The 26505-nt window shown below is 40.5% G+C and overlaps 1 protein-coding gene across 1 annotated transcript in view; it reads left to right on the plus strand.

Annotated features, from left to right (window-relative positions):
* Positions 1–1087: 1087 nt before the first annotated feature.
* The window catches only part of GRM3 (glutamate metabotropic receptor 3), a 193269-nt gene continuing 167851 nt past the window's right edge, over positions 1088–26505 (plus strand). Inside the window, exon 1 of the mRNA XM_081102566.1 lies at positions 1088–1748. The gene's annotated coding sequence lies outside the window, so the exon portion shown is untranslated. The remainder of the gene's footprint in view (positions 1749–26505) is intronic.

Consider the following 26505-nt stretch of genomic DNA (forward strand, 5'->3'; position numbering starts at 1 on the left):
TTTCATAGCATTCACAATGGAATAGCTGTATAAGTTCACGTGTCTTCTAAATATTGTTAGTTTCTAAAGGAACCAGTGGTAAAAAATATTTCTATAGTTTACCTGTTTTGGCTATGTTACAAAAGAGGCAATTGTTAAACAACATTAAATATTAAAAAATAAAGGTAGCATTAAAGAATGAAGTTGAATTATCTCAGGCTACATATCACTCAGCCCCTGATTAACACAAAGTTAGTATATCAGGTTGGGAAATTTCATAAGTTTCAATTTTGAAATTAAATACAAGGTGTCTAAACATGGAAAGATGCCTGGAATGTTACCTTTAGGATTTAATCTGTAGCTCAGAGTCGATTCAAGCTATTTTCGTTTGCCTTTTTTTCTTTTGTGCCTACGTCACCGGTTTAAGGTTTTTATTTATTTAATTTTAAGAAGAAAGAAGGGGTTCTGTGGAGAACGTTGACTGGGTCTGCTAACCACCAGGAGGACTAAAGAAGGACTCCTGGGGGGGAGGGGTCGCTGCAAGGGGGCGGCGTGGCAGAATAGAGGGACAGGAGGGAGACAATTCAGCACTCTCCTCTAATCTTATTCCACCCAAGAAATTTTGGAGAATGCGAAAAAGCAGCAACCCAGCATTCTTCAAGGGGCGTGTCTTCCCTCCAGGGGCTGTCCAATCGAATTCCTTCAGAGGGAGCAATCCGGGAAGATTGATGAGGGTTGCTAGGAAACGGGAGCGTCTCCCGCCCGCCTGACCCAGAGATTGTTCTGCACAAGCCCTCTCCAGGGGCTTGCAATGTGCAGTTGAGCTGCGTGTGGGGCAGAGCTGCACACCGGCCTCCCGCTCTCCCTTTCCCTCTCGCGTGCGGTGAGCCGGGTGCCCGGGGGCCACGGGAGACCTTCTCCTGGGCTGACGGCGAGTACTCGCTCTCCTGCAGGCTGGGAGCTCGCGCAGAGCTTCAAAGTTAGAGCCGCAGATCTCCCGCCACCCCACGCCCCTTCACCCCGCCCCTCCGACATCCCCAACCTTGGCGTGCACTGCCTAAGGATTTCAGAGGGAGGCGAAGGTCCGGCAAAACCTCTCCGGATTTCCATTCAACAGCCCTCTCGTCTAGGTACCCCAGCGCCCCGAAGACTCTGCAGATACACCCCTATAAGCGGGAGGGAGGAGCGGAGGGGGGAGGGGAGAGGAGAGCCAGAGAGGGAGGAAAGGAGAAAGCCGGAATGAGAAGGAGAGAATGCCAGGTCCCTGCCCCTGCCGGCAGTCCCAGCCAGATGCTCTGGCTTTAGCCTGGCCAAGGTGAAGGAAAGTTGCTTCCGCGCCTGGGAAGTGTGTTTGCCTGTAACGAGGCGAGGGGCTCCGCTGGGAACTGTTCCCCCGCCCCCCCTGGAAGACCACTGGGTCTCCCCCTTTTCCCAACCTCCTTCGTCTCCTCCTCCCACCCTCCCTTTCCCCACTCCCCACTGACTGGGAGGCCTGGATGTGCTGCCACCGGGCAGTGGTCCAGCTCGCAGCCGGGAGGGGGCGGTGGCAGGGGCAGGGGGGCACTGTGACGGGAAACGGCGCGCACAAGTTGGCCATCTCGGGGGCAGAAGAAGTTCTCCCTGGCATTTGGAAAGGACAAAGCCAGCAAGCTACCTCTTTTGTGTCGGATGAGGAGGACCAACCATGAGCCAGAGCCCGGGTGCAGGCTCAGCCACCGCCGCTGCCACCACGGTCAGCTCCAGTCCCTGCCAGGAGTTGTCAGTGCCAGGTAAGGGGTCCAGAGCAGGACGTGTCCCTCTGGAGGGCGCCCGGGGAGGGCGCGCAGGCTCGGGTGCCGCGTGGGGCAGGTGCAGCCGGGAAAGTTGAGGCAGAGCACAGTCCGGTGCCTACAGTGTTGCAGGGGTGGGGAGGGTGGGGGGCAGAGGCCATGTGGGTGGGTGTGCGTGAGTGAGAGTTTGTGTGTGTGCGCGCACTTCTGTGTCTCCGGGCGGGAGGCAGCTTTCAGGGCACAGGATGCAGCCAGGATGAGCGAGGTGGAGGGACCACGGATGCTCGCAGACCCCCAGAGAGACCAGGCTCATCAGCCAACCACCACCAGCCCTGTTCTGGGCTCAGGATACCTTTGGATCTGGGGGTTCCTCAGGTTTTGTGCCCAGGAAACCCTGCGGTGACTGGCTGCCACACCGGCTATTTCCTGTGGGCGTGGAGGTTGCCTGGCGAGGTGGGCAGCGGGCAGCCGACAGGGCAGCGGGACTTGGTCCATGTACAGCCGGGATGCACTCTGCAGGGGGAGGCGGCCAGCGGTTCGCTGTGCTGCAAACACTCTTGGAAATGATCCCTCACTCTATGCACTTTGCTCCCTTTGGCTTGAGTGAAAAATCGAAAAGCCAAACTGAGAGCATCTATCTCTTCATCTCTCCTGTTCCATTTTCTTATCTGACAGTGAGATAACTCAGAGGTCGGGGGATTCGCGGTCTAGAAATAGAGTAGATAATATATCCAAGGAGCTTGATTCTTAAGGATTTCATTTAGATTTTCTTCTAGTTCCTTCCCTGGGTTAACAAGCGTGGGAGATTCCCCAAGGTGTAACACTTTTAGGTAGATATCTTAAGGGGACATGCCCCTGCCTTGTAAGTATCTTCAAGCATTGTATACATTTTGATAACAAATAACAAAACGGCACACTTCTAATAATCTGTGGCCAAGTGCTCAGCTAAATTGCTAATAAAATTTTTCTACTGTTATTTGAATAATGCTGTATTTGACACATACTGGTATAGTTACATGTATATTCAAAGTTGAGGTCCAATGTGAGTTGAAGCTAGTGTGACTTAAAAACCTCAGCAATTGTTTAGTGCTTTGAGTTTCTCTGCTTCAATTTATTTGTGCTAGCTGATCTTAGAACTGGTCAGTAGAGCTATATGGTGTTTCTTTGAGGAGAATAAAGCATTTGTTGGTAGAGAAACATGGTTCAGTTCCCTACATCTAAGTCTGCTTTGGTTTATCTGATCATGTATTTTAAGGCTGCTACCTGAACTCTAATTGTTTGTGTAAATTTATTTAATATAGTCATAACCAGAACACTTAGATTGCCATTATACTAAACTGTGGGTTATACAGCTCCTACCACAAAGGTTTAGGCTATTACTTAATGATTCTATAGTGCTAGGCACCTTTTTTTTTTTTTTTCTCAAAATAGGTCAGTAGAATTTAAACAGATTTTGGAAACTATTGTACACTAGACCTTAATAAAGTGATATTTCCCTTTCATAACGCCAGTGTCTTGCATTTATAAAGATTTCTCACACCTGTAGGTTTTAGCTGTCCATCCTTTCAGGTTCTGATCATGCAGCAGAACTCTAAGGATATATTGAATGGTTCTGCCCTAACGTTTACTTGATTTCTATTCAGAATAGCACAGGTGCTCAGGGTGGAAACTAAGGAGAAAAAGTCTTGAAACTCATTTTTCACAAATAAAAGAACAAAAATGCTAGAATATCTACATTCATTGGGATAAACAGAAGGATAAATGGTAAGAATACTTTTTAGTATTGACAGTCTCCACTTCTCCCCCTGCCCCCCCCCCCAAAAAAAAGTTTGTATAAAATCTCTTGGTCTATGAGCTAGATCCTTACAAATGAAATCATTGAAAATTATGCCAACACAGGAATAGGATACACTTGTGTGTGGGGGGGAGTCTTGGGGGGTAGAGACCTCAATTTATACTGAATATTTTTCATAATTCAGGAATATGTGATTAGTAAATTGAGAAAATATGAGAAGTTACACAAACAGAAAATATTATTAATAATGAAAATATTTTCAATGATCCACTTATTTGTGTATGATGGTCGTCTTAAAAAGTTGTGGTGTACACATGAAAAGAAATAATAAGTCAAATCATTTACCTCACAATGACCAAACATCAAAATCATCCCATCTCTAAATTTATATCACTGCAATTAGAATTGGTGGGTTGAACAAATGAAAAGATAGATAAAATTGAATTGTAATAAAATTTAATATTTTTTTGAATAAAAGAACAAGGATAAATGTCTAAAGGTCACCTGCCTCACTTCTCTACTTCAGGACAGGTGATCACCAGAGCTGCACAAGACTGAGGATGGTCTTCTTTTGAAAGATGTCCAGCAATAACATGTTTCCAACTTCCCTGAATACCTTTTCCTCTTCCTTATTTCATGTCAAACTCTTTTCTTAAAATTAAACGATTTTCTCTTTCCTGTCCATTTCTCTAATAGATATCAGTCACAAAATGTTGCAAGATTTTTTTTTTTCCCAGGGTCCTACCTACCTCCTGCCAAACTGTGGTCATTGACCTGGGGATGAAAGGTTTCAATTTGTTGTCCTGTACTCCACATCATCACAAGATACCATTAAATAACAGAAATGAAAATTAATACCTGAAAGCCAGGCAGACAGGATGCATTTATGCACATTGGAATGTGGCCAGAATTCCAGGGTGAGAATTGTTTTCTCCAGGGGTCCCTCCCAAAAGTAAAGGAGTAGTGTTTACTCATGCTTCACTATTTTACACTGTTTATTGTGCATTTTCATCTTTTCTGAGATGCTGCTAAATGCATCCAATTCCACATTAGATAAATTTGTTGAAATTGCTCCCTCGAAGTAGCATAAAATGACAGAAGATTTTCCACCGAGACCGAACACATAAAATGAGTACAATCATAGTAATCACACAGACGGTAGAAGCTAGTAGGTCATTCTCCTCCTTCCACTTCTAATGTAGGCCTGGTCCCCATCGCATACTGCATTTTGGAGTACTTCAGTCCAGTCTGATTTTAAATGGCTCGAGTAATGTCTTTTTCCAGTGCATTTGAAAGACTATTTCACAGTCTAATAGTTCTCCCTATTAAGAACTTTGTTGTAATATTCAGCCTAATTATTCCTCTGTTCTATTTTGTCTTGATACTTATTCCCTATTATAACCCCTCTGGACCAGTACATTCTATTGCCTGATGTAGAGTCTTCATCTCACATTTATTCACGATTTGCAGGGTACAAAAGGCTTTATACAGTAACAGGGGAGAACACAAAAGTGACAGTTCTATATCTGAACACCCTTTCTAAACATTTAAGACAAATCTTTCAGGTCATCTATATTATATTGTATCTATCTATATCTATATCTATATCTATATCTATATCTATATCTATATATCTATATATATTTTTTTTAAAAGATAACTTTAAAAAATATATATTTTTATTTATTCCAGAGAGGAAGGGAGAGGGAGAGAGAGATAGAAACACCAATGATGAGAGAGAATCATTGATCAGCTGCCTCCTACACACCACACACTGGGGATTGAGCCCTCAATCTGGGCATGTGCCCTGACCAGGAGTTGAACCATGACCTCCTGGTTCATAGGTCAATGCTCAACCACTGAGCCATCCCAGCCAAGCTGATTACATATTCTTAATAGCTTGTGTTCCTAATGTAAGTGAGGAAATTTTCCATCTCTGACAGTCATGACCCATGTGAATATTGAGCTGATTCCTTCTAAGTAATGTTCTATGTGGATGCACATTTATGAGACATTTTCATTGCAAATTTGATATCAACAGAACCCTGTCAACACCCACACTACAAGGGAATTCTGTGACATGCTGGTCTGATGCTCCACTGAGCTCCAGAAGCTGTTGTCATGTAAATTTCAATATTGAAATGAAAGTGATTTCCATAATTAATCAGATGTGCTAGGCATATAGTGGTGTGTATAGTTTAGATGTATACATTAACATAATATAGTAATTCTGTTAGAATACAGTAGCCCCTTCATACTAAAACAATGTTAAAAGCCAGCAGAAGTAAGCTTGAATTCATCACTGTACTATATCATGAAAAGTAAGTTTGAATCATTTATATATCAATATGGAATAAGTTTTGATTTATATGGAGGTACCATATGTGAAGGTGAGTTTAAAAATAGAAAAAATCCAAAATAACCACAAGAGAGAAACAGGTTTTCACTTCATTCACTTAAAATCTCGTTCTAAGATGTCTATGTGTAGGCTTCTGTTAAGAGTCTTAAGGAAATATCTTGGTAGACTCACCATCCCACTCAGCTGTTTCTTCAAGCCCCAGCCATTGAAATGTAAGTTAAGCTAGTCAGTAGAGGAGTAAATGATATAAATCAGGAAATAAGTTCCTAGGTTACACTTGGCAAGTCCAGAAAATATAAGACTCAGAGTAAAGTGAATCAGCAGCTAAAAATACTTTTCCACTGCTTGGTGAGCATTAGACTGCACATAGAAACATTTATGTAGATTAAATTAAGGAAACAGTAAAAAAAAAAAAAATGGCATTCTAAAACTGAATATGTCTTTAAGAGAATAAAATTAGACTGCATGGAATAAATAATTTTTAAACCAACGTTTTTTATAGTACCATTCATGGCATAGTGGTGAGTACCCTCAAAATGATTTTCCTTAGAAACAAAGGGGAAATCAATTTTCTTGGTGTAGGGAAAGTAGGCCATTAATGTGCTTGTGACTTCTCCCTGGGACTGAGGCATTCTAAGAAGTCTGTGTCTACATGGACTATAATACTTCCTCACCAAGTGAGTATTCTTTTTATGGAACTGAAAATCGTACACTGTACTTTAAGAATGGACAGAAAAATAAACTGGGAAAACATTCAGGTGTGATTGTAGACTAAAACATCATATTTGAAAATAAAACCACACAAAGAGAAGCTATCTCCACAGAAAGCCCAAGGCAGCTGTCATTTTTACTTGCCTGTATAGCACTACACACACACACACACACACACACACACACACACACACACACCCTACCCACATACACACACATTTGAGTAAATTCATTTGAAAGAGTATAGATATACACCAAACAAAAATTTTCAAAACCATGACACTAGACACATAGTTTGAAAAACATTACCACCTATAGATGTAGCATGGGATTATTAAGAGTATAATAATTTAAAGACACTCCCCTAAAAAAAAAATTACCTTCAAAAAGAAAAAGTAGCTAATAAGGAAGCAATCAGTCAACAAATCCTATATAATAAAACCCTAATATGCAAATCAACTGAAGAGTGGAATGACCAGCAGAACGAACAGATGCACACTGACCACCAGGAGGCAGATGCTCAACACAGGAGCGCTGCCCCGAGAGGGAGGCGATCAGGGGCGGGCCGGCCAGTGGGCTGCACCAGGCCGCCAGCCAAGGTGGGTGCGGGGGGAGGGGGGGAGTGGAGGGGGGGTGGTGGAAGCAGGGGGTGCTGATCACCCCACCTTCCTGTCACCCCATAGATGGCCCTGATTGCCAGCCACACCTAGGGACCCTACCCTATATATTGGGAACAGTCTCTTAGATTTAAAAATTAAAACCTGGCAAGGCTATTCTAACAGTGAAAAAACAGGATGATGCAGCGATGACATGCATGGACTCTGGCTTGCACATTTTCTGGTCAGCCCTGATTCTGACAGTTATAACTGTGTGACAAAGCCAATTACTTAACTTCTCTCTGAGTCAGGTTTTCCACCCATAAGATGGGGAAAATGGTATTACTGCCTCAGAAGGATCATGTTATGTACTACTTTTTATAATCAGGGCAAAAAAATATAGCTGCCCATACAATAGCAATATGCCTTTCACCTGTATGAAAAGTATGGTCACTGGTGCATGCAGTGTCCTGGATTGCAAGAGGACACAGGCTGGGCTGAGGGAACCGCCCCCCCTCCCCCCCACATGAATTAAGTGCACTGGGCCCCTAGTATTTAATAAACATCTATTATAATCAAAACAAATTCTGGACATGCCATGGGGACACAAGAAAAAAAAATGTGAAAAAACAAACAAAATTTCAAAAACGTGTAAAGTTGAAGGTATTCTAAAAAATCAAACTTGAAACTCCAAAAAAGAGTTTCCACCCAACAAAAAGGCCTATTCCTTCTTTTAACAGATGTATTTAGATTTAAAATTTCAAACAGAGGCTGGAGCGTCATCCATTTCCCCATCAGAAGGGCGTTGGTGTTGAGGAGACTATAATTGCCATGTCTTTCAGTGCTTTGACAAAACCTCAGATGTGTGGCCTTCTGGCCAAGTGTCTGCGATTTATATCGGTGGAATTATCATTGTATCCGTGGGGGTGGAGCTTTCTAAGTTTGCTGTGGCTGAACCATGAAAGAAGGCATAGACAAATTTCTACTGAAATTATGATTGCATGAAAGATTTGGAGGAGATAAAGAAGGCTGGTATCTTTCAGAGTCAGAGTAATCTTGGAATGTGAAGAATTTCTTTGGGTTGAATTCCATGGAAGTTTGTCACTGACCTGTGTTCATAAACTAGGAAACATGAATATTTGAACTAAGGAATAGGTTCTCCTGATCAATAAACAAGAAATACAAAAAATAAAATAAAATTTCAATAATAGATATCCTGACACTCTATGGCAGTGATGGTGAACCTATGACATGCGAACTCGTTTTTTTGGTTGATTTTTCTTTGTTAAATGGCATTTAAATATATAAAATAAATATCAAAAATATAAATCTTTGTTTTACTATGGTTGCAAAGATCAAAAGATTTCTATATGTGACACGGCACCAGAGTTAACTTAGGGTTTTTCAAAATGCTGACACGCCGAGCTCAAAAGGTTCCCCATCACTGCTCTATGGAGACAGAATGCTGGATGCTTTGAGGTAAGAAAACTAATGATGTGTCATAATAATCTACACTAATAAAAGAGAAACATGCAAATTAACCATCATTCCGCTACACCCACCAGCCAATCAGAGCGACTATGCAAATTAACCCAACAAAGATGGAAGTTAATTTGCATATGCAGGTGGGGAGCGAATACTGAAGACGACTGAAGATGGCAGTGGCCACAGAGCTGGAGCGAGCAGGAGGCTTGGGTTGCTCCCGATGACGGAGGAAGGCAAGCTTCCCACCGGCCCTGGGCTCTGCTCAAGGAGGGGCTGGGGGGCTGGGCTCTGCTCAAGGAGGGGCTGGGGGCCTGGGTCACCAGGGGCAACCCAGGCTTCCAGCCAGCCCTGGCCTCTGCTCCAGGAGCTGGAAAAAAAAAAAGGAGGGGCTGGGAGTAGCCGGAGCAGAGAAGCCAAGCCTCACTGCTGCAGCCGGACCAAAGGCCTAGGTCCCGGGTGCCAGAGGAAAACCGGTGCCAGCAGCCAGGGGAGGGAAGGCCTATTGCGCGAATCTTTGGGCACTGGGCCACTAGTAGATGATATTATTGACCAATTGTCATGTGCTGAGAATTCTGCTAAAACATTGCGTGGGTCTAATTTAATACTCACAAGGGCCCTCGCAGTAGGTACACTGCTCCTCAGTGTTTTTTTTTTAATCCTCACCCGAGGATATTTTTTCCATTGATTTTTAGAGAGAATGAAATGGAGAGAGAAAGACAGAGAGAAACACCAATGTGAGAGAGGCACATGGATTGGTTGCCTCCCACATACCCCCTACCAGAGCCAGGAGCCTGCAACCGAAGCATGTACCCTTGACTGGAATCCTGGAATCGAACCCAGGACCCTTCAGTCCACAGGCCGATGCTCTAGCCACTGAGCCAAACTAGCTAGGATTAAAGAAGAGGAAATAGAGGCCACGAGAGGTGAAGTAATTTTCCCCAGTTCAAGTTGTTAACAAGTCAAGAACTGGAATTCAAACTTTCTTATTCCATGTCCTTTTTTCTTTATTACTAAGCTATATTGCATCATTTTATTCAACAAATATTTTCTTAGCTTCAAGCAGAGGAACATATTTTTGTAAAGGAGACCAATGAGTAGTAAAACGGAACCCAGAATAGAGTTCTACAGACTCAGCCTTTCCCTATATCCAGTTAGTCACAGTGTCTTCTGAGGGACAATGAAATTCAATTGGAAGAAATAAACTGAAAAATTACTTAAAATTAACTAGATCTAAGAGATGAAAAAAAGAATCCAAAAAGTCTACGAAGATGTAAGTTAACAAGCTGAGAAATAAACACCAGGTGTGAAAATGGGAACAAAATATATTTCCTGGAGCCTACTTTTGATGGACATTACAATCTGTGAAACTAAATACAGTGGCAAGAATATAGTCTCACAGAGAGCCTGCATGCAGGTGAATAGCATTTCTGTTTGTTAAGGCTAAAAAATGCTGACGCTTCTCTCTTCTTACTACCTAACAACTTCCCACCAGGAAAACAAGCTGGTAAAAATGTCTTGTAGACTAGTAACATTTTGAAATCTCTTTACCCAATTGAAGTATTCATCACCTTTATGTAAGAAGTACAACACTGTACATAGTTGGCCATTTATTCATAATATATACAACAACTTAAAAGAGGACCAGCTCAAGGGTTTCACATTTTAAACACACCAAGAACAAGAGAAGGAAAATGACTGGCTGATGATTCCAAAGACTCAGTTAGTGGAGCTGCTCTGGGAAAACCCGCACCTCATAATTCTCTGACCTGGGTGCTTTCCCACAGGCAGGAACTGCCTGCTGTCTTGGTTGCATGAATTTATATTTCATTTCAGGCAACCAAACAGCTGAAATATGAGGCTTTACTTGAAAGTGTTTCTCTGATTTGTGCTAGAATATTTTATGGACAAAGAAATGGATGGATATCACAGATCTGTCCCTCCAACTGGTGAAGACTGTTTCTTTTGATTGTTAATAATATATAGCAGATAGGTTATTAGTAATATTTTATATTTTGCTTAACAGTTTCAATTCACCATGTGTTGATGAATATAACATAATAGACTGCTTTCAGAAAATATGTCAAAATGTATGCCAATTTGGGAGATGTCACTACAAGGTTAGAACAGTCAGAATTTGTATGTGCCTCAAGGAGAAAATGAGATCTGAAGAATACAATGAACTGTTTATATTTTGAAGAATCTTATTTTTCCTTAAAAAGACCCTCTCCAGGCTGATGCATTAATCCTAGTGATTTCAGTTAAGACCAGATACATTGGTGACCAGACTAGACCACATTTCAGAATTAGTAAAGAGACACGACATGCAACTTAGATTTCTAACCCATCTCCTCAATAGATTTTGCTCAAGGCTTGCCCTTGGGGAAAAAAAAATGCTTTAAAGAATGCTAAGAACCCCACTTCTCTCCCACTCCAATTTCTTCTAGTACTTGCCTTGGCTCCTTAAGTTCTCTGAATTTTAAACTAAAGTATTTTATCCAAGAAGTACAAAAGAGCATATACTCATAGGTCCATGTAGTGCACTAATCCTCCAACACATTGGATTTATTTCTTGGTTCATTTTTTTCAGAAAAGTTAACTTCATCCAGTTTGGGGAGAAGTGGGCACAAGGAAAACTTATAATTTTTGCCTGCTTCGTAATTTTGACTATGAAAAGCCCTTCCTTCGCTCTGATTTCTTGAATATACATGATGCAGTCACTTGAGAGGGAAAAGACCTTTCCTGTAGTTATTGAACAAATGAAGCCCTGATAGGAAGAAGGTTGGAGTGTTATGGAGTGCTTACCCTCCCCACATTTTTTCCTTCTAAAATCCTAAATTTGTGTTTGTTGCTATATGCTGGAGGTAGAGAATCAGGCCATCTTAAGTATGCTCCTCAGATGGAAAAGTTTGGAATATATAAAGCAGGGAAGAGTGAGAAAGTTGAAGTTCAAAGTCAGAACAGCTCTCTTCTTCCTTCCCTTCTAACCCTCCCACCTATTGTACCAAAAACAATTATCTGCTTACTTCTGCTAAAAAGACTTGTTACCCAGAAGTGCCTGCATCAGAATCACTTTGAAGTTTACTTGAAAGGAAGAATACTGGGACAGATACATCCCAGGCTAATTTTCTTTAGGTTGGGATTCAAGAATATACATATCAAGTAAGCTTCCAGATTATTCTTTAAAAAAAACGTTTTTTTATTCCTCACCAGAGAATATTTTTCCATTGATTGTTAGACAGAGTGGGAGGGGGTGGGGGTGTGGAGAGAGAGAGAGGGAGAGAGAAACATTAATGTGAGAGAGACACATCTATTGTTTGCCTCCAGTACTCACCCTGGGCCAGGAATCAAGCCTGCCCTTGACCGGAATCAAACCCAGGACCCTCCAGTTGGCTAGCTGATGCTCTATCCACTGAGCAAAACCAGCCAGGGCCAGATTATTACACTCACATTAGAGAAATATAACGAAATACCAGAGACTAGACGGCTTAAGTCACAGACATTTACTTCTAACATTTCTGGAGGATAGTGTCAATGTAAGAAGCAACCAAACCTGTAGAGAATTTTTATGAGTTTATTTGAGTCAAACTGTCCACAATTGACAGGAAGCAAAATCTCAACAGATTGAGAAAATGCTCTGGAGAATGGCAGTTTTGCAGCTTATTTTATACATTAGAATAAAAGAAGGAAATATAAGGAGGGTTACATAAAATCCATTGGTGGTAGCTTAAGGGGGTGGGAGAAAGCAGGGCAGGGAGATTTCTGGGATTGGATAAAAAGTAAAACGAGGAGACACATCATTATTTTACATTGGTGGGCACAGGGTGATTAATAATTAACATTTGCAGCACATGGAGAGGCTATGTGGGGAACAAGGTAACAATGAGAGGTCTGTGGTCTCCTGCTCTGTTGTGTCTCAAGGGGTTTACAAAAGAAAATTACTCTGACATTTCAAAGGTACGCGATTAGATGCAAAAAGACAATCAACAGGCTCACTTAAGGTAAAGATTGACCTTTGTCAAGGAAGTAATAGGCCTAGGAAGTGACTAGCCACCTTAACCTCTTTTAGTTAGACCATTCAATGTGGTTACTTTCAGTTTCTGAGTTTTGAGGGCCTTCCATGCAGGCCTCCACCTGAGCTTGTCAGGTTTAGCATGTTGCTCTTTTTCAGTCCACAATAGAAAGTCCAAGGTCAAGGTGCAAGCAGATCCCGTTCCTGGTGAGAGCCCGCTTCCTGAAGGACCAGCTTCTTGCTCTGTTCTCACCCAGTAAAGAGAGAGCACTGGTCTCTCTTCCTCTTCTGACAAAGACACTAACATCATTTTGGGGCCACATCCTCATGACCTCCTCTGACCCTAATTACCTCCCAAAAGTCCCTCCTCCAAATACCATCACTTTGGATTTAGAGCTTCAACGTATGGATGGGATGGGGCCACAAACATTCAGTGCATAACAATTAGACAGAAAATGATGGTCACACAGAGAACACCCAGTGAATGACCATACAAAATTATCTCCCACAGCAAGTCCACTTTAATTAGATTAACCGGTTGTATAAAATAAATTCTGCATGCCTGAATATCAATTAATTAATAGAGCTCAACTAATAAAGCCCAGTCTCCAAGAGTTGTGCGAAAAGATTTATTTTCTAGAAAACATCATATCGTTTCCATTGCAAATGAATTTTTTCTCCTATTACCTACAGTAAATTCCACAAAGATACACAAACACACACAATACATGTCTTTTGGACATCTTTATTTGGAAAGTTTCTCATTTTTCTTCTTCTATCCTATATTTTATAGCTGCAATATTGAAATGTTACAAAGGGAAGTTACTGGTGTTTGAAGAGCATCATGAATGAAAAATTCTTTCTATTTCTAAGAATAGAAAAGCTTCTGCATTTGGATAACTGCACATTTAAAACTGAAATTGTCTTTATAACTATATTCTTGCGAGCTAGGGGGATGTGGGAAAACATTGTTTTGTCACAGTTCCCTCCCTCTCCCTCCGGATCTGCAGAGGGGGAGAAAAACTTCACTTGGCAACTTCTTATACACTCTCCACTCAGCGACTACTTCGTTCAAGTGAATGGTTGCTTAGTGGAAGTTGGCAATCCTCACAAGTACTGCCAAAGATAGTTTTCTAAGCAGGGCCCAGCGCCTCAAGGGGTAAATGCTAAAGAGGGAATGAGGGCGGGGCAGCAGGGGGTGGAGGGGGCTTAGGCTAGGCCACCCCACCAGATTTACCTCCTGGGGGGTCTATGCAACCGCTTTGTGTCCACACTTAATAAAGGACTTCATGAAGAGAAAAGCAATAGAAAATAGACCATATCCTCCTCCCTCAACAAACTCCTCTCTCTTTCTCTCAAAAATAGTAAAAAGCTATTTAATTTCTAAAACTTAGGCTGTCTTAGGTCCCCAAATGTCAAATTGTTGAAGGCTACTCTGTCCCTAGCAGAGCCTAGCTTTCTTACCTCTGATGGTTACAGTGCCTACACCTGATAAAGGCCCCTCCAGGGGACCCTCCCTCTGACAGGACAGCTCCATCTAGCTAAAGCTAAAAACCCATCACCACCCCAAGCCAGCTTCTTCCTTCTTATTTCCAGAATCTAGGAGGGGACCATCATCTCCCCAGAAATTAGTTCAAACTCTTGGAATTGCCTGGGATTTCCCTTCTGTTTGGTCCTCTGGTGATTCCTCCTTCATAAGTCATCCCACCCAGAGTGCTCCTTTCTCTCCTACTGCTGCCAAGACCTTAGTCTCTCCAGGTTATCATCATCTACTCTCAGTCATCTGTGATAGTTTATCTCCTCCAGTCTCTCCCTTCTCTTTTATTATTAACTAGAGCCCCAGCACACAAAATCCCATGGCCTGCTCACCCCTCACCCGCGTGCACCCCCCCCCCCCGCACCCTGCCTTGACACCCTAACCTCTCCACCCAGAGCTCAAGTGCACCTGGCCCCACCCCTGTCCCCTCGGGCCTTCTCTGGCCGCTTCAAGCCCCATCCTCGGTCCGGTGAGTCGCCTTGGGCTGGTTCCACCTCCTCCGGGTGCCTCCCCGCTTCCGCTCCATATCCGGAGCAACATGGCAGCTCCACCCCATCATGGCACAGCAGGAGAGCGTGGAAGCCTTGCACCTACCTACTGCAGAGTTTCAAGTGCCGCTTCCTGGCAGCGTGCTGCGCTCCTTCCCCCGGCAGGTGGGCGGCAGGGCACTCTGAGTGCCAGTGGTGGGTGGTGAAGGACTGGTGCGGGGGGCGCTGGGGCTCTCACACCTGCCCTCCCCTGCACGGGATGGTCCCACCTTCTCCGGTCGCCGTCCCCCCTCCACACCCCCCCACAGAGCAACGTGGCGGCGCCACCCTGCCATGCACACAGCCTCCTGCTGGACAGTCGTTCCGGCATGAGGGAGTCACAACCATTAGCATATTAGCTCTTTTTATATAGGGTTTACCCGACACTTAGTGAGTGCCTACTGTGTGTCCAGTCACTGTCCTAAAGATATTACAGCAGTGAACAACAAAAATTTAGAAAGATTTTTGTTCTCATTCACGTTACACTACATAGTGAGCTTATTCATAAAATACACAGGAGAACTAAGGTACTATGGGGAAAATATAATGATGTAATGTAAAAAAGAATGCTATTGCCTTAAAAAAGAAAAAGGAATATTGCTACCAGATGAAGTTAGATGAATAATTGGCTTGACCATTCCATTCCCTGGTTTAAAAGGCATTAAATATAAACTCAGCACTTAAAAAAAAAGTTTGAACTTCCTACCTTGCATCGAAAATCCTTTACAAGCAGGCCACCAATGTATCTTTTCAGCCCTTGTTCCTCAAAACTAGCCTCTCCTCTATTCAGATTTTCTGTCTGCGCACAAAATAGACCTTTAAGGATATTTGTAGTCATAAGTCCATTTAGAATGTGTTTTCCTCTTCCTTGTTACAAACCTACACTTTAAGGCCAATTTCAAATCTCAGTTCATCCCGTCCATGCTAATGATGTTTTCATCTGACCTACCAAAGAAATTCTTACCCAAAGCATTCCTGTGCTTCTCACCATATCTTAATTGCAAACTGTCTCCATTTAAAACTTAGTATGCCTAGACCAATGTAACAATTAAAACTTTGAACTTTAAGGCTGGATCTTCTCTCTGACCCCAACAGGAGCCTATTTCAGGTTAGAAGTTGAGAAAGAAAGAGCCAATGCCCCACCCTCCTTGTCACTCATTTTTTAAAAAAAATTTTTTTTTTTTTATTGATTTCAGAGAGAAAGGAAGAGAGAGAAACATCAATGATGAGAGAGAATCATTGATCGGCTGCCTCCTGCCAGGCCCCTACTGGGGATTGACCCTGCAACCGAAAATCAAACTGATGACCTCTTGGTTCCTGGGTGGATGCTCAACCACTGAGCCACACCTGGCTGGGCTCCTTGTCACTTTTTTAAACTCTAGTTCTGACTCGTCTAAAGTTGGAGGTGAAGGATAGATAGGCTTAGACAGGGAATTGTGAGAAACAAGTTCTTCCCTGACAGGCTTCACATTCTCTGGGACCCCAGATTTTTAAGACAGAATCTCTGAGAGAGAGAGAGAGAGAGAGAGAGAGAGAGAGAGAGAGAGAGAGTTGAGATTTCTTTCTCCATTGCTGGAGGTCTCACACCTGAGTTTCCTTGACACAAATGTTCCTTTGAGCACACCCACTCAGCACCTGCTCTTTCAGCAAATTCACTCCACACGGACTCTCATTTCTGGAGTCCCATTTCCCCTCCAGTCCTTTCTCTTAGGCTAGGATTCTCCTGGCATTTGATCCACACAAAAAAAAAAACATGAACATCGTTGCAGGAACAATTCCCAGCATGTGGACCAGTCCCAATATTTCCTCATTGCCCCATGGCCAAAGCGTCTAAGCATCTGGCTCTTCTCTCATCCCCTGTATTTCCCAGCCTGGCGTCAGCCCTAGGCCACTTTGTGATGCTTTGTGCTTTGGTGCACAGAAGCATTTCTTGCTACTCTCCCTTGAGAACATACTTTGACATAATGAATGCAGTGCATTCTCTTGCATAGTCTGTTTCTGACTTGGCTGTGAATTTAGCAAAGTGCCGTGGTTCCACTAGACCAGTGATCGGCAAACTGCGGCTCAGCAAACCGCGGCTCGCGAGCCACATGCGGCTCTTTGGCCCTTTGAGTGTGGCTCTTCCACAAAATACCGGCTCTTCCACAAAATACCGACTTCTGCACATTGGCCACGAAGTTTCAATCGCACTGTACGTGCGCGCCCGCACGTGGTATTTTGTGGAAGAGCTACCTTCAAGGGGCCAAAGAGCCGCATGTGGCTCGCGAGCCGCAGTTTGGCGACCACTAGACCAATAGATGTTTGTGTGGAATGTATGAATGTGGTAATACAATCTAAGTTAAAAAAAATTATAACATTTTTATAAACAAAAAAAAAAATGTGTTTTGTGTGTGTGTGTTGCGGGGAGGGGTTGTTTTGTTTTTTGTGGAGCTACCTGTATAAAGACTCACAGAAATTAATGCCTACGGAATAATTTAAGATGTGGTCAGAGCACCTAACTGTCTCCCTACTTAGGATTAACTCCAAAAAGGATAAAGATCTTGCCTGTCTTTTTCAGTGGTCTGCAATAATGAATGGAACATGTAATAATACTGAACACACACTTAACGAATGACAGAATTTTATTTTATTCATGGGTATCCTCCATGCTAAAAGAGTAACATTAATTTTTCCCATTGGTATGCTGCACTTTAAAGATTAGAATTATTTTTACAATCTTAAATTTAATCATACCATTTCCTAAAAGCATTTTGGATCTCAAGCAAAATAACTCCATATAAAATGTTAAATTTGGCATGAAAACTAACATCAATTCAATTAAATAAGCCTTTATTGAATATCTGCTACTTTCGAGGCACTGGGCAAAGTACTGAGGGGATACAGAAAATAAAATCACTCTGTTTTACCTAAGAATTTATAATCTTACTAGTAGCCCGGTGCATGAAATTCATGCACATTAAAAGGGAATTAATTAATGGAGATATTTTAATATTGCTATTTGCCCTTTCTCTATAATAGAAGTGTGAGAGATGAAAGGAAATTAGTAAAATGTATATGAAAATAATATATAAATTTATTAATAAATAAACAGTAACAAAAGGATATAACAACAGAGGCATGATATAAAAATGACAAAAACATGATATGAAAACAAAAACATGATATGAAAACAGCAAAAACATGATATAAAAACAACAGTGATGCAAACAATGACTGGTAAAGTGATTAAACTTATTCTAATATCTCCCTGTACACCACATTAAGAGTGAAAACACTTTCAAAGTGCTTGACTAATTTCCCTTGTGATGAAGTATTTAGAACTTTAACTGTAATGTCACATGCTCTTCAAACTCAAAAGAAAACAACATATAACTGACCATGGGCAAAAACGGGTTCAGGTAGGAGTATGCCTACTCTGTCTAGTGCAGTGGTTCTCAACCTTCCTAATGCCGCAACCCTTTAATACAGTTCCTCATGTTGTGGTGACCCCAACCATAAAATTATTTTCGTTGCTACTTCATAACTGTAATTTTGCTACTGTTATGAATCGTAATGTAAATATCTGATATGCAGGATGTATTTTCATTATTTGTGACCCACAGGTTGAGAACGGCTGGCCTAGAATTTGTCCTTGTGATTTATTAATAGTCATCACAAATGCTGGCATCACCGGAAACCGTCATCAAATCAATTTAAATGGGAGGCCAGTGTCAGATGGGGACAAATTAATTCTTGTAATCAGAACAACCTCTCCCTCTGCAGATCCTGTTAATACTTCAGCTTCAATAATGTTAGGTCATAATCTTTTGATAATAAACCTGGTACCATTACAAAGACCCCATTTACTATTGTGATTTCTCAATAGCATGATGATTGCACCCACTTTCAATTTTAATTTATGACCTGGCATTCCTGAAGGAGTAATACTATTAACAAATTCAATGGAAAAATTTTCCTTTTCAGGATCATCTGTGGAATCAATGGAGTCATCACTCAAATATGTGTGAAAATCTCTATCAAGTATATCCAAAATTTCTTCATTTAATTTTTGAACATGCTCATTTTTTGGACAAAGAATTGAACATTTAGATATATTTTTAATATTTTCTATAGTTATACTATTTCCAAAGGTAGCTTCAATAATAGATCTATTACAAATCATTTCACAGGGGATTTCAATAATATCCATTTCTAAATGAAAACTGCTATCAAGTTTGCCATCTATAAGTTTTACTAGCCATCCACTATAAGCAGAATCCTCTGATCTCCTATTTGTTGTAAGAGACAACTTTCTGAAACATCCCCAAACATTGCAATACTTTAAACTATGGCCGATCACATAGCATGCGATACAATACTGAGATGTTGAAAATCCCCTCCAAGAAGGAGAACTTTCCCACCAAATACAACATTCATACTCATAATTTCTCTTAGTAATCTGTCTATGGCGTTTACAGCATGACTGGATGCCATGGTGCATTCATCAATAATGAGAAGTTGGGCCTTTTTAATAGTTTTAGCAACTTCACTCCTTATATTACGTCTAGAAATTGAAGTTTCATTTAATGGAATCGGTAATTTATATTGGGAATGAAAGGTGCTTCCACTGAGAAGTAAATTTGCAGCAATTCCTGTAGATGCTGTGGGTAAAACAGTACCACCACAAGCTCTAATATAATGTATTAAAACTTTATACAGTATGCAGGTGAATAGGATTCCTAGCTGGGAGGCCACTGACAGAAAGCTAGCCACCTGTCGATTTCATGAGGAATGGGACTCCCTCCTCCTTCCTGTCAGGGTCCGGGGTGCAGGTGAATGGGGTTCCTGGCTGGCAGGCCACTTGACAGCAAGCTATCCAACAGCAGATTCTGTAAGGAATGGGGCTGCCTCCTCCCTACTGTCAGGGTCTGGTTTGAAGGCCGGCCATGCCCCCTGTTGGGCCAGACCCAGAGTTCTACCATGCTGTGGCCTCCGCCTCAGCAACCCAGGACTGACTGCTGCTGGGTGCTCCTGGCGCTCCGGTGGGTTCTTCCCTCAGGCCTTGCGGAAACAGCTCAGGGAGGGCACAGCCCTTGGCAAGGCAACCCAGGACTCAGTACTTCCACGCTCCACTCCAAGGGCAGGCTCCTGCCTGAAACCTCGCCCTCTAGGAAACAGCCAGGGGAGGGTGCAGCCATTTCCAAGACGACCCCTGCAGGACTGACTTCCTTCTGGTTGGTCGAGCTTCGGGATGTGATGTTACACCCAGGGTTTTTATATAAGTAGATAGGGAAGATGAGATGTGTACATATGTAACTACAATAATAGAAAAATTCAGGAACTCACCAGTGAGACCCCTGAGTGATCATTTTTCTGCTTAGCGTAAATAGAAAGTATCATATAAAAAAAGTTGTTCCTGTCCTGGACCTTAAAAGATGATTAGAATTTCAGAGAGTGGAGAAAGCTGTTTGAGACCTAATACAAAGGTAGAGCGATAATGTGTGGGATGTATTTGAGGAGCAGCGTGTAGACTGACTTTAGTGGAACAGTCAGGTGTATGGAAGTCAGGGAGAAGGTATGGCTCTAAGAGCAGATGGAACAATGGCTAACATTTCTCGTATAGGAAGAGGGAACTTCTGGAAGCATTTGATCAGGGCAACGTTAAAGCACAAACCTGAAGATAAATATGAGAAAATAAAGCCTTGGGAGTCGGGGAGATGAGTGGACTCATTATGGCAATAGTTCAGGTGAGAGGTAATGATGACCTAAGTAGGGCAGTGGCAACGGGAATAGAAAACACGAAATGAGTCTAACAGACACAAAGATGAATAGTGCCTGGTAGGTCAGAATACGCTGTTGGGTGGAAAATGCCAGCCAAAACAATTAAGCTAATCATTTTTCTCCTACAATAGAAAAAGTCAGGCTGCATCAAATCCTTGGTTTAATAAAGGAAAAAGGGGGTTTTACAAAGGCTATTTTTTAGGAACTTGGGTTAAAAACAAATAATAATAATCCAAGTAAAAACTATCTGAAAACAAGACAGAAATGAAATCAACAGCATTTATCCTAAACAGGCAGGAGGGTAAGCCACCATGGACGCTTATTAGACTTCACTGGCCTCCTTGACTCTGGTGTCACCCTTCTAAATCCATCCAACAGCCTAGAGCCAGAATTATCTTAATAAAAATCTAAGCATGTTACTTTCTGTTTAAAACTCTCTAAAGATTTTCCATTGTCCTTGGGATAATCAAAACATGCTTTACCTGACCCACTATGACCTGCATATGTCTCCAGCTTCCTGCCTCATTACTTCCAACTCACACTTCTTCTTTCAGTCAAACTGAACAGCTTTACATGCCTTGCCCCCACCCTCTCCTCCCCTCCCCCCACCGCCCCAAGGTCTTCTCATAGACTAGGCAACTTCCCAGAGCACTGGTCCACTCAATTAGAATTCTATACCACATTTGACCTCCTATAGGTTAGATCTTGCTGCTGTGCACTCCTCAAGTTCCCTGTACTTCCCTTTATTATATTTTACTATAATTGTCTACCGTCCTACTGTGGTCTGTAAGTGCTACAAAGACAGACCATGCTTGCGTGTTCAGAGCTATATCTCCATTACCCAGCAGAGTGATTAGCACATAGTAGATCAATAAATATTTATTGAATAAAGGGAGTCGTGGTTAATTAAATCACTCTAGGGCTCATTTCCTTCATCTTTAAAAATGCGTATTGATTTTTAAGATTCCTATTATTCATAGAGTTTATATAAGTAAACTTCATCAATAAAGAAGACAGACTTCAGCATTCCAAGTCTGAATCAGTATCATAATATACTGAAAAAATCATTGAGTTCTACTTATAAATTTACATTTTAATTGCTGTCTAAATAGCAAAGTTGTTAATGATATTAGTGATATTCCTCAATCTGTCCTCATTCTGCAAACATTTCTCCTCTTCATCTTGAACAGTGAGATTTGAGTAACTGGGAAACAGAGGAAAGTAACTATAAAAACTGACAGTTGAGTAAACTTCCCAAGAAAGACAGCTTTAGGCAGATTTCTGCCTCCCAGAACTTTCACAAATGAAAACAGATTTTAAACATTTTCATAGAAGAGGATTTATAAAGCTTGTTTGATAATACTAATTCCCACCAGCTCCAAGGTGTTTCATTTAATGCAATCTCTGACATAATACTCAAAACAAAATAAATGTGGTTCACAAACATATTCTCTACGGCATTTTTAGGAGAATGAGTAGGATGCTGTAACAATAACTTTTATTGAGTACTTACTATATGCCAGATAGTGCTTATTTGCTGTACCTCTACTAACAAATTTAATCCTCACAACAACCCTATGAGGTAGGGACTATTATTATTCCCATTTTACAGAGAAGAATACTGAGTCACTAACACACGTTTACATAGTGAAAATATAGCTAGAATTTTAGCAGTTTTAGCTCACAAACTTGACCAGTTAACTATCATGCTTCTCTTATAAAATCATCCCTAAACTAGAATGTTTGATATATAAAAACAGTTGGAATAACTGTCTTAAATTTCTTGATTTGGAAATGAAGACAACTCAAAATCTAGTGACATTCTGAACTCTTTGTTGAAAATAAAAACTAGTAACAATCAAATGTTGGTTCGATTTGCTAATATTATTGAGCAGAGTATATTTAAATGTTTATGTATCTTATTTTCACCTAAACTCTTCTAATTCCAGTAGTTTGAGAGTCAACTGCAACTAAAAGAACCATTTCTAAGTCTTTATTTCTTTAAAAACAAGTTGTTCCTTTGATCTCCAGAGTATGTCCTCTACTTGAAAAGGCAGTCACAATACTTTTAATCTTTGTGTTAAAAGAGAAAGAGATCACTTAAAGAAAAAAAAATCACTTCCCTTATTTTCTACAGGGAAAAAAGTCTCAGATCCTTTTGTGGAAAATGAAAATAATTGATACATTGGTGAAACCAGGGGTCAGGAAAGGAAACTTTCCTACTTTATCCTTTTCCTGTCCACCCAGGTCTCAGAGTATATATATTTACATGTATATAATCCTTGAATTGATTTATTAAGCTGTTTACAAGTTAAAAAGGAAGAGGTTCCGAAGTGATCATTACAGAATACAAATCAAGAGAGACAACTTTGAAAGAATAGTAATTTTGCTGCTTGATACTGACCTTAAGTCCCCAGGAAAAGAACAAAATAGCGAAAAGCAACTTTTTTTCTCCATTCATAATTGTGAATTAATTGTATTGTGCAGTTTAGCTGAATTCTCCTGTATCCTAGGAGAAGACCTCTGACAGACTGGGAATTTTTGCTTGTTTATAATGTAAACTCAATATCTACAAATAGTTCTTAATACCACATAGGCTGATTGGAAAGCCCTAATTCCCAAAACAAAGACGAAAAGGTGAACAAAAAAATCCATCTGCAAAAGGAAATAGAATGTTTAAAAATCTCTTTTGATAATTTGGTTTTAAATAATCCTCTAAGAAAAATTTGTGATGACGTCAGAAGTCTGACTACAAAGCCTAAACTTGTTCATCAATGAAGTGTATATGCCTTGTGGCTTATATGGCTTCATTATAAAAGCACTTAGCAATAGTTGTATCTACGTTTAGTATAGCAATTAGCCCATGCAGTTCTAGCAAAGGGTAGGTTTGAGCATTTGCTGATAAATAGCAACACTGCAAAATTTTCATGGTAAAAATTAAAATATTAGAATTCTAATTTACTCAAATTGGACATTTCTATGCATGTACATACCATTTCAGATATTTAATATTGACCTTATGATGATAATTCTACAGCTTCCTTCACTTAATCATGACATTTTTATTCATCCACTCAACAGCTATTAAGCACATATATTGAAAATGTACTATGTTAGGCACGGGCAAATAAAAATTTAAAAAACAAAACAAAAAGGTCCTTGCCCTCAAAAATCTTTAGTTATAATTTTAAAAGTCTACATTTTAAGGCTTTGGAAGAGTGTAACAAGAATAGTAGCATCATTGTCCTTCATCTCATATTTTGGGCAGAAATGAGTCAATAAAGTCTATAGGGGCATGGATCTGCTTCCCTGGGCTTCCCTGAAGCATGCCAGAGGCTTAGGAGCCACCCCAAACAAAGTACCTTTCTTTTTCTCTTAGTAACAAGATTTGCTTAATGCTTTTAAAGAGAAAAAAAATGTGTTGCAATATGAAGTATAAAGAAATGCTCTTGGGGTTAAGTCTGCAATATCTTCATACCCATAAAAATGCCTCCATTTACTTAATTTAATATATTTTAACACATCCAACTATTCTTCTCAGAAACTCTGACTAAGCACCTCTGTATTTGTCTGACCCTGTGGTTGGTACTGGGGATCTGTAAATTTGATGTCAAATATACCTTATCAAGTAGCTCATGGTCCTATTATGTGGAACTTGTAGAAAATAACTCACAGTGTTTAACTTATTAATGACCATGGGTTCAGGTTTTTAAAAATACAAGAGGTACTCAATAAAACATAGAGCATATTTTCTAATGTTCTTTTCCTGAGGTTAGAAAGCATTTGGCATAATTAGAAAGTATTCGTTGATAGTTAACAAAAAAGTAATCTGAATCAAATGTCACTGGAAAATGTACATGGGGCCAATTTGAATTTTACAAAATAAAAAGCATTTTTGCTGCCAATGCTGTTCTGAAATTAATCGCAAGATGTGATTTTTAAATGACTTATCAAAAATTGTTGCACTGATCAATAAGTCAACTGAGACTGGAAACCACCACCAGCTAGTAATTTGATTTACTACCTATTATAATTCCTCCATAATGCATAATAGGCACTTTCACAGTTTAATGTTTCTGTAATTGAGATATAAATGAATGTATGTGCATACTTTATGAAATAATATTATTTTCCCAAAAAGTTGTTCTTAAATGCATGGTGAATCTTAAAACAAATGGTATCAGAGTTAAGGGAAATCTATTAATTGCCAGCACACTAACTGCTTATCTTATAAACTACATGTTCTATAAAAATCGCAAATTTCTTAACTAAATTTACTTTTCTTTTTTAATCCTCACCCAAGGATATGTTTTTATTGATTTTAGAGAAAGTGGAGAGGAGGGAGGGAGGGAAGGAGGGAGAGAGAAACATGGGTGTGAAAGGGAAATATCCATGGTTACCTCCCATAGAAGCTCTAACCAGAGATTGAACCCACCAACACAGGACAACTCTCCAACAACTGAGCCACCCATCTAGGATCTACATTTTCTTTTGAATGTTTCACATTTTGCTACAAATAGAATGATAAACTCTCTTTTTTAATATACTTTCAAAATCCAAAATCACTTGCTTTGAAAAACCTGATTATCAGAATCAGAAATTATTTATCAATACCTTCATTATTATTCTGCTTATAAATAAGAATAGTGTTTTGTTAATCTTGATACATTTCTTGTAAAGAAAGTCATGTTCTAGTCATTTTTATATCGTTGGAGTCTATAATAATACCTTTAAAAGAATTAATGATGATTGAATAAATAAATGATAATGGAGGAAGTAATGGAAGAATAAAGACCTTGGGCTCAATAAGCCATCAAATATTTGTTGAATTACAATTAGCTGCTTATGTTGACTGAGAATATTGCCATAGTTCAGTGATAAAGTTTTAATATATTTCTGTAGTGTTTGCCTTGTACCATCAAGAGTAAATTAATAAATACTAATGATAAAAATTATTTTAAAATTTGATTTCAGCCCTAACTGGTTTGGCTCAGTGGATAGAGCATTGGCCTGCAGATTGAAAGGTCCCAGGTTCGATTCTGGTCAAGGGCATATACCTTGATTGTGGGCCCGTCCCCAGTAGGGGATGTGCACGAGGCAGCTGATCGATGTTTCTCTCTCTTTGATGTTTCTAACTCTCTATCTCTCTCCCTTCCTCTCTGTAAAACATCAATAAAATATATTTTTAAAAAAATTGATTTCATGTATATTTAAGGTCTATATATTTAAAGGAGTCTTGGTATGTCAGTCTTTGGCTCAAACCTTCCTCTTGCATATTCAACTATTTTTGATATTGTCTGCTAAAGAATGTCTCCTAAGTAATTTTTATCTTAAAAGATGAACTTTTGGAGATATGAACCAGTCATGGTGGGCAAAGAAATGGAATAGTAGATGGAGAGGAACTTGGGTCAAAAGAAAATACAAATCTTTCTTACATTTAACTGAATAAATGACATAATTCCATGGAGATGAGACTGAAAAAGTAGTCTTAGGGCCAGATCAAAAGGCCATTTTAGACCATGTTAAGAATTTTGTTGATAAGATTTTAGACTTAGAGTAATGGTAAATCATTAAAGTTCCTGCTCATGGGGAGCTTATTATCTACTAGGCGAGAGAGATTAATCAGATGTCTAAAAGAAATATAAAATTGCAGCTGTGCTATATGCTGAGGTTGAGCTACCCAAGATTGTGGGAACATATAATAAGTGGAATGATTACCACAGAGGTCAGTCTTCTGGGAAACACGGAGGACTGGAGGATGGAAAGTGAAGAGGGAGAAAATCGGGTTGTACTCAGCGGGCTGAGCAAGAGCTTGGAGCCTGTGAAAGGAGCGTGGCGCTTATGAGGAACTGGAAGGTCAATGCGACAGGAATGCCGAGAACAGTGGGCATCACTGTGTATGCAGAGGGTTGTCCTCATTCTAGGAACAGTGGGGATTGGGCAATTATTCAACTACTTAGAGCAGGAGTGGGGTCATT

The sequence above is a fragment of the Myotis nattereri genome (assembly GCF_964212035.1).
Source record: "Myotis nattereri genome assembly, chromosome: 11".
NCBI classification, from domain to species: domain Eukaryota; kingdom Metazoa; phylum Chordata; class Mammalia; order Chiroptera; family Vespertilionidae; genus Myotis; species Myotis nattereri.